Genomic DNA, 9,675 nt, shown 5'->3' with positions numbered 1-9,675 from the left:
CTGATTGGAGCGGGGGGCCAGGCGTCTGATTGGAGCGGGGGTCAGGCGCCTGATTGGACCGGGGGCCAGCCGTCTGATTGGAGCGGGGGTCAGGCGCCTGGATCTCCAACTGCCGGCGGGGCGAGACCTGAGCGGGCAGCCCGGGTCCGGCCCCTGAAGCACAGACGGTGCCGGTGTGTATTTCCTTTTTATTTATATCCCCGGCCACGCTTCTGTCCGCTATATATATATTTATTTAAAAAAAACCCTGATAAAACTCTCTGTCCGCCTCCCCTCGCTCATTGGTGGATAGCTCAGTGTCAGTCAGTGCACGCCGCCGACGTCACAGGGTGGGCGGTTGGAGCAGGCGGGAATTTAATTTAAATTAAATCTCCCGTCAGCCTCCTCTGTCCCCAATCAGCCGGCGCAAGTCCCGCCTCGGGCTCCCTGATTGGTTGGAGGACCCGCCGCCGGCTCGCTCCTCCAGCCCCGCCCCGCTCGCTCCCTATTGGTCGGAAGCTCCCGTCAATCAGGCCCTGGGCCCGGGTCACGTGTACCTGGAGCGAGCTCCGCTGGGGGCCCGGATCGGCGGACTCTCAGGTTTGGATTCCCCTTTATTCTCTCCCCTCCTCTGATCTCAATCGGATCTGGGGGAAAACTCACTTTCCCTCACTGATTGCGGCTCTTCACCAACACCGACTTTACAAAGAAAGCCCCGCGCGGCAGCCTGGAGCTCAGGGTGCCCAGCGCGCAGGCGCGGGGGAGGATGATTGACAGGTGCCCAGGGTGTGTGCTGAGCATGCGCGGTGCGGGCCGGGCGCCTGTGGAGCAGGAGAGGGCGGGGCCATGGGGCGCATGCGCGGGGTCAGCCACAACTCAGCGCGGCGGCCGGAGCGCTTTCTGGAGCGCGGGGGCTTGTGGGCATTGCAGCCGCCATTACTGTGGATCAATCACCTCAACTACTCCTTGTGGTCGTGAGTTCCCCATTCTCACCATTCTATGGGTAAAGTCATTTCCACTGAATTCACTGCTGGACTTTTATATTTATAGCCCCTTAATTAGGATGAGATTCTGTTAAGCTGACCAGTATGTTGTTTTACTTTGTCTTTCTGATGAATGAAATATTACTGAGCCCCTGTACCCGTGTTATGGGATAATAAAGTGCCAGACAAGTAAAGGCACAACGTCTGGGTGTGAATCTAATAATAACCTCACGGACCGTATAGGTGTGATAACCAGACGGGCTTGTGGTTATAGTCTGGTCACAGATGGACTAAATTCCCTGAATTAGCAGGAGTTCAGGAGGCGGTCAACAGACGGGTCCAAACAATCCCATTTCCTGAGCGGTAACCAAGCTTGTGTATAAGAACAGGCCACTTAAGGTGTTGTCAGTTGGAACAGACTCGAGAAGATCGCGCACGAATCCACTGTACTTCTATTCTCCAGATTGAGGGAATTATCACTATAATATATCTACTAAAAGCAGAAATTTGCAGGGCTGTGGGGAAAGAGCAGGGCAGTGGGACTAATTGCATCGCTCTTTCAGAGAGCCGGCACCAGCACGATGGGCCGAAAGGCATCCTACTGTGCTCTATGATTCTATACCATCAGCTACTCTCTGCTCACAAGTACTGAGAGAACAGGGAAGAATCTTTAAATCCAGCCCAGTTATTGGGGGCTCTTAACATTAACAAGACCCAGTTGCCTGAATTAACATGGTTCAGTCCTGGATGTGATTAAAGGCATCAGAAACAGTGGAATCGACCCACCGCAGTCACAATGTGGACATTCTGGTGTGTCAGCGGGTGGGATACACCAGGGAATCCCTTTCCACACACTGAGGTTGACTCTAATGATCGGGAGTCCTCGGGTTTCAGATACCAGATAATCAAGCTCACAAGAACACAAATTGTCGCTCCAGGCTTTATTAAGAGCGCTGCATAACACAGATTGGGTGATAATTCAATAAATGCATCTTCCCCTCACCTCCCCTTTCAGCATTCCAAAGGGACCGCTCCCTCCGCGACACTCTGGTCCACTCCTCAATCACCCCCAACAGCCCTTCTCCTTCGCCTGGCACCTTCCCGTGCTAGCGCAGGAGATGCAACGCCTGCCCTTTTACCTCCTCCCTTCCCACTGTCCAGGGCCCCAAACATCCCTTCCAGGTGAAACAGCGATTTACTTGTACTTCTTGCAATCTAGTATACTGTGTTCGTTGCTCACGATGTGGTCTCCTCTACACTGGGGAGACCAAACGCAGATTGGGCGACCGCTTTGCGGAACACCTCCGTTCAGTCCATAAGGGTGACCCTGAGCTTCCGGTCGCCTGTCACTTTAATTCACCGCTTCACTCCCACTCTGATCTCTCAGTCCTCAGGCTATTACATTGTTCCAATGAAGCTCAATGTAAGCTCGAGGAACAGCACCTCATCTTTCGATTGGGCACTTTGCAGCCTGCCGGACTCAACATCGAGTTCAACAATTTCAGATAATTATCCCTGCCCCCATTTTTCATGCAGTATGATTTTTGCCACTCCCATTTGCAACATTTTATCTTTCCTGCCTCTTACAAAAGTACAGGATGTTCTTTCAATTCCTTCCTCCCCTCCTAACCTCCCCCACCCCGTCTCTGCACCTGCTTAATATCTGTTACATCTCCAGCTTTTTCCAGTTCTGATGAAGGGTCCCAGACCTGAAACGTTAACTCTGTTTCTCTCTCCACGGATGCTGCCTGGCCTGCTGAGTATTTCCAGCATTTTCTGTTCTTTTAAAAAAGCAGTTCGTTTTTAATTGATGAAGCAGAAACAAAAAACCCTCTGGAGCAAACACTTATGAGTAAAAATACTTTTCTCTCCCTGAATTAAATTTAAAATATTAATTTCCAGCGTTTGTAATTATTAATTTCAAGCACTTTTAGAGAAATATGGGTGGGGGTTCTCTTAAAGGGACAGGCGCTCTTTTTTTCTGGGTGATTTTCATTAAAGGGACCGTGTCCCCCTGGATAACCGATTTTAAAGGGACAGCGTCTCCCTTTCTATATAATGTATATGTAAGAGACTGACATTTAAAGTAGGGCAAATCCCCTGCTCCCGTGAGTGCTTGGCGAGAAATCAGGTGCTGTTTGCACTCGCTCACTCCCAATGTTCTGCGCAGGGACAGAAAGCAGAGAGTAGTGGTGAACGGTTTCTTTTCAGACTGGAGGGAGGTAAACAGTGATGTTCCCCAGGGGTCGGTATTAGGACCAATGTTCCCTCTTTTTTTTTTTGAGGTGCGTGGCCCCTTTAACGGGCTGCACGGCCCATTCAAATTTCCACGCATGCGCGATTTTTCCATTTATAGGGCGGTGAGCAGGCTGCGCGGGACCTCCAGACCACTGCGTGGCCGCGCAACTTAACGTGAACATTGATTTGGACCACTGCTTTTTTTGATATATAGCAATGACCTGGACTTGGGGATCCAGGGGAAAATTTCAAAATTTACAGATGACACAAAACTCGGAAATGTAGCAAACAATGAGGATAGTAACAGACTTCAGGAGGATGTAGCCAGACTGGTGAAATGGGCAGAAACGTGGCAGATTAAATTTAATGTAGAGAAGTGTGAAGTGATTCACTTTGGCAGGAAGAATGAGGAGAGGCAATATAAACTAAATGGTCCAGTTTTAAAGAGGGTGCAGGAACAGAGAGGCCTCGGGGGGTATGTACACAAATCTTAGAAGGTGGCAGGACAAGTTGAGAAGGCTGTTAAAAAGCAAACAGGATCCTTGACTTTATTAATAGAGGAATAGAGTACAAAAGCAAGCAAGTTATGCTAAGCCTTTATAAAACACTGGCTAGGCTTCCGCTGGGCACCACACTTTAGGAAGGATGTCAAGGCCTTAGAGAGGGTGCAGAAGAAATTTACGAGAATGGGACCAGGGATGAGGGATTTAAGTTAGGTGGAGAGATGGGAGAAGCTGGGGTTGTTCTCCTTAGAGCAGAGAAGATTCCGTACTGTATCATTCTATGATGCTATTCTACACAGACACACATACACAGATACTCACAAAAATACAGACAGACATATACACAGATTTTTTCTGCGTGTAAAGTTAAGGCACATGGGATTGGGGGCAAGCTATTGACTTGGATAGAGAACTGGTTGGCAGACAGAAAGCAAAGAGTTGGAATAAACGGCTCTTTTTCCGAGTGGCAGGCAGTGACTAGTGGGGCACCGCAGGGATCGGTCCTTGGACCCCAGCTATTCACAATTTATATTAATGATCTGGACGAGGAAACTAGATGTAATATCTCCAGGTTTGCAGATGACACAAAGCTGGGTGGGCGTGTGTGCTGTGAGGAGGATGCCGAGAAACTCCAGTATGATTTGGACAGGTTGGGTGATTGGGCAGAAGCATGGCAGATGCAATATAACGTGGATAAATGCGAGGTTATCCACTTTGGTGTCAAAAACAGGAAGGCAGATTATTATCTGAATGGCAATAGATTGGGAGAAGGGGAAGTGCAACGAGACCTGGGTGCCCTTGTGCACCAGTCGCTGAAGGTAAGCATGCAGGTGCAGCAGGCGGTTAAGAAGGCAAATGGTATTTTGGCCTTCGTAGCATGAGGGTTTGTGTAGTGTCCGTGTGTTGATAAAGACACTGAAGACAGGAGTTGGTTCATAGGTGTTACACAATATACAGGCTTATATAGCCCGAGTGGCCATTACCGGCATTACAGCACACCTGGGGCTCTTAAAGGCACATACACTACAATTCCTCCCCTTTTAGTTAACCAGTACATCATATTTTAAGTAATTATTAATTGTTATAAGAAAAATAATATACACATTGCTGTAGTTAATTAATTATAAGTCAGTCTCTCAGGAGGCTTCCTGACTCGGTCCGGATAACGCCTCGGGGGTGTAGCAGTTTCTGGTGGTGTAGTAGGTTCTTTCGGCAAAGCTGATTCGGCTTGAATGCCAGTGTCGGGTTCATCGGGTTCCAGTATCACCGGATCGGAGGTAGATATGGGTATCTCTACTTCATCGTTAGACGTATAGAGTTGTGGTGTAGGTTGTCCCTTTTCGGATGACTTTATGATTTGGTCAGCATGGCGCCTTATTATGCTTTCTCCGATGTCCACGGTATACATCAGTGGTCCTAGTCGTGTGCAGATAGTTCCAGGCTGCCATTTCTCGGTACGGTAGTCCCGGGCCAAAACTTGTTGACCTATCTGGAAGGTTCTAGTTGGCCTTTCATTCATGCCTTGAAACTGCCGGTTCTCCACGTCCCTTCTGATGTTGGGCTTGACCAAATCCAGCCGGCATCTTAGGTTTCTATTGAAGAACATCATGGCGGGAGTTTGGTTGGTAACCATATGTGTTGCATTCCTGTATGCGAATAAGAAGTTATCCACCTTGTGCTGAAGTTTTATGTCTTCATTACCCATGGCCTTTATGGCCTTCTTGAAGGTCTGGACAAACCTTTCAGCCAATCCATTGGTGGCGGGATGGTATGGGGCGGACGTGTAGTGCTTAACCCCATTGTTTTTTAAGAACTTTCTGAATTCTTCGGACACAAATTGCGGTCCATTATCAGAACATATCTGTTCCGGCAGCCCATTCCTGGCAAATATGGTCCTTAATACTGTGATGGATTTTTCCGTGGTGTTGGAGGACATCTTTATTACCTCCGGCCACTTGGAGTGTGCATCAACCGCGATTAAGAACATTGAGTCCATAAATGGACCAGCAAAGTCAATGTGCACCCTTTGCCAGGGAGATGAGGGCCACTCCCATGGATGTAGAGGGGCTTGTGGTGGAGCGTTTTGGACCTTCTGGCATCCTAGGCAGCTCTTGGTCATTTCTTCGATGTCTCCATCGATACCTGGCCACCATACAAACGCCCTAGCTAGGTTCTTCATTTTCACTCCACCCAGATGCCCCTCGTGAAGCTCCTTTAGCACTTTATCCTGGAGTTTGGGTGGAATCACCACTCTGGATCCACACATCAAGGTTCCTCGGCACACTGACAGCTGTTCTCTTCTTTGCGAGAATGCTGGCAACAGTGGTTCGCCATGTGCTGGCCATCCCTTCACTGTTAAATCGTAGACCCGTGAGAGAGTCGGGTCATTTCTCGTCTCCCTTTCAATGGCAGAATTTGTTACTGGTAGACATTCCACTATGGTAGAGTGGAACATCTCTACTGGGTCTACTGTAGGTGCCTCTTTTACCGTTGGCAACGGTAGGCGCGATAAACCGTCAGCATTCCCATGCTGTTTTGATCCTTTGTATTCTATGTTGTATTGGTGTGCCCCTAGAAAAAGGGACCACCTCTGTAGCCTTTGCGCTGTCATAATGGGAACACCCTTTTTAGGGTTGAATATGGAGATGAGGGGTTGATGGTCAGTCAACAAGGTAAATTTTTGTCCGTGTAGGTAATGGTTGAATTTCTTCACTCCCCATACCAGGCTGAGTGCTTCCCTGTCGATTTGGGCATAGTTACGCTCAGCTGAGTTTAATGAGCGTGACGCAAAAGCTATCGGCCGTTCTGAGCCATCAGGGAATTTATGGGATAATACTGCTCCTATGCCGTAAGGGGATGCATCGCACGCCAGTCTGATTGGCAGTGATGGGTTGTAATGAGCCAAAACTTCTTTGGATGTGATTAAGTCTTTGCATTTATGGAAGGCACGTTTACAGTCTTTGTTCCATTTCCAAATCACTCCTGTTTGTCGAAGTTGATTAAGAGGGTGTAGAAGAGTTGATAATTTCGGTAAAAATTTATGATAGTAATTTATTAATCCCAGGAACGACCTTAATTGTGAAACATTTTCAGGTGCTGGGGCTTTTATGACCGCTTCAATTTTTTCAGGTGACTTATGCAACCCTTCCTTATTAATTATGTGGCCACAATATGATATCTGATTTTGGAAAAATTCACACTTGGGGCGATTTGCTCGTAGGCCCCGTTCTTTCAGCCTATTGAGCACCTGCTCCAAATTGGCAAGGTGCTCATTGTCGTTTTCTCCTGTTACAAGGATGTCGTCTAGGTAGCATTGAGTCCCCGGAATCCCTTGCAGGACTTGCTCCATAGCTCTTTGCCAGATAGCTGGAGCTGATGCTACTCCAAAAACCAGTCGATTGTACTGGTACAGGCCTTTGTGTGTGTTTATCGTGAGATACTTTTTAGAGGCCTCCTCAACCTCCATCTGTAGATATGCCTGTGCCAAGTCAATTTTGGTGAAACGTTTCCCTCCGGATAGTGAGGCGAAAATATCTTCTATCCTCGGAAGAGGATACTGTATCGTGTGAAGGACCGGGTTTACAGTCACCTTGAAGTCTCCACAGATGCAAATTTTTCTCTGTTCTTCAGATTTATCATTATTCAATGCTTTTTTCATGACTGGAACGATGGGTGTTGCCCACTCGCTCCAACCTACTTTGGATAATACGCCTGCCTTTTCCAAATTCTCCAGCTCTGCCTCGACTGCTGGACGAATTGCGTATGGCACGGTCTTGCCTTAAAAAATTTGGGAATTGCTGCATCTTCCACTTTTATTGAGGCGGTGATGCCTTTCAAGGTTCCTAGTTTCTCTTGAAACACTTCTTTGGCGTTGGCCAAGATGTCTTTTAATCGTTCAGGTATGATGTCATCATTGTTTATTTTCTTACTGGTCACTGTCAGTGCCTGAATGGAGTGCCAGTCTAAACGTATCTTTCTGATCCATTCGCGTCCAAACAACGGTGGACCACCATCTTGTAGAATGTATAAATACAACTTTTGTATTTCTTTGCCGTTGTATACAACAGGCACCCTTATTTTTCCTTTGGGGTATACTTTCTGCCCCGTATATGTTTTTAAGATAATGGATGTGTCTTTTAGAGGTATATGCGAAAATAGCCTCTCGTAATCCCGTCGATTTATTACGGTTAGACCTGATCCTGTATCTAGCTCCATTTTTACAGGGGACCCTGCTATCGTGAGGGTAACCCAAATGGTTTGGTAATCATCTTTGGCAAGTACATTATGTAATTTGAGACAGCTTAGTCTCTTGTTTTCGGAGTCGCTATCGCTCTTCTGGTCTTCGGAGCTACTGTCTGTCATCATTTGTACCTTCCTGTACTTTCCTTTATTGATTTTTTTTTTCTGTCTGTGGATTTATATTGTCCAGATCGGCATACCCGTGCATTGTGTCCAATCTTTCCGCATTGCCTGCATGCTTTGTCCTTGAACCAGCAGTCCTTCTGGTTATGGGTGGATCTGCCGCAGCGATAACATCTTTCGAAACCCTGTGTCATTTCATGGGTGCCGAAGTCCTGTGTCTTTTGTTGTATCTCTGCAGCTCCTCTTGCTGCTGCTTTGTATGATACAGCCATACTGAAAGCTTTGTTCAATGTTAAATCTTTTTCAGAAAGCAGCCTTTTTTGTGTTCCTTCACTTAAGAGACCGCAAACGAATTTGTCTCGAAGATAATCTGCTAGTCCTGCCCCGAATTGGCAGTACTTTGATAGCTTTCTTAATTCGGTTAGGTAATCAGCGTTACTTTCATTCTTGTGTTGATTTCTCTTGAAGAATTTGAATCGTTCCGCTATCAGCAGCGGTGTTGGGTTTAAGTGCTCCTGCAGGGTATCAACAATTTCTTTAAAATTCTTGTCCTTTGGTTTGGCTGGAGTGATTAAATTTTGTAACAGCCCGTATGTCTTTGCGCCCATTAGGTACAGCAGTACTGAAGCTTTTTTTTCATCTTCTATTCCATTTGCAGTGCAATATACCTCTACTCTTTCCACGTATGTGGTTCAATCCTCTATTTCGCTATCAAAAGCATCAATATTGCCAGACTTAGGCATTTCAGAAAAGATATGGCGCTTCCTGCGCTTTCCCGCCGCTGCTGCCGATGACAACGCTGTTTCCCGCGGTTTCCGTTCTATGTTTTGTTATTTTTTATTTTATTTGTTTACAGTTGGAGACTCGTTCCCGCCGGACTTTCTCTGCAGATCTGAACGCTGACCTGCTTGCCGCGCCGGCCGTCTCCCGAGTGCTCCCTCCCAGTCCGTTATTGCTTGCCTCCGATTTCGCTGCCTGTCTCAGCTGTAGAGCCAGCCGCTGGAGCCCCAGCCTGACGCCCAGGAAGGATTAGCGCAGTACCTGCCACCAGCTTGGCCAGCTGGTGAAACCACAGCTTCTCTCACTTTCTTGAGTCTTCTGGACGCCCGAGGAATCGATGTCCTTGAGGTGCTGCCGAATTGCAGGTAAGTCCGTTTCCACTTCGTCGCCACTGTAGTGTCTGTGTGTTGATAAAGACACTGAAGACAGGAGTTGGTTCATAGGTGTTTACTAAGCAAAGTCTTGGGGGGGGGGGGGTTCTAACGGATATACACAATATACAGGCTTATATAGCCCGAGTGGCCATTACCGGCATTACAGCAGACCTGGGACTCTTAAAGGCACATACACTAAAGTTTAAGTACAGGAACAAGGATGTCTTGCTGCAGTTGTACAGGGCCTTGGTGAAACCACAAGTTGACTCAACCGTGGCTAACAAGGGAAATTAGGGATAGCATAAGATCCATGGAGAGGACATATAAATTGGCCAGAAAAAGCAGTAAACCTGAGGATTGGGAGCAGTTTAGGATTCAACAAATGAGGACAAAGAGATTAATTAAGAAAGGGAAAATAGAATATGAGAGTAAGCTTGCAGGGAACATAAACACTGA

The 9,675-nt window shown here is 47.2% G+C and overlaps 1 protein-coding gene across 1 annotated transcript in view; it reads left to right on the top strand.

Annotated features, from left to right (window-relative positions):
- The first annotated feature begins 77 nt into the window (after positions 1-77).
- The window catches only part of LOC147091929 (uncharacterized), a 29,791-nt gene continuing 20,193 nt past the window's right edge, over positions 78-9,675 (top strand). The window contains exons 1-2 of the mRNA XM_085976942.1: positions 78-173; positions 8,922-9,210. The gene's annotated coding sequence lies outside the window, so the exon portion shown is untranslated. The remainder of the gene's footprint in view (positions 174-8,921; positions 9,211-9,675) is intronic.

This window comes from Somniosus microcephalus, unplaced genomic scaffold (assembly GCF_052327205.1).
Source record: "Somniosus microcephalus isolate GS21.2 unplaced genomic scaffold, FLI_Smic_1.0 unresolved_chr3, whole genome shotgun sequence".
NCBI lineage: Eukaryota > Metazoa > Chordata > Chondrichthyes > Squaliformes > Somniosidae > Somniosus > Somniosus microcephalus.
This window is presented reverse-complemented; position numbering and strand designations above follow the sequence as displayed.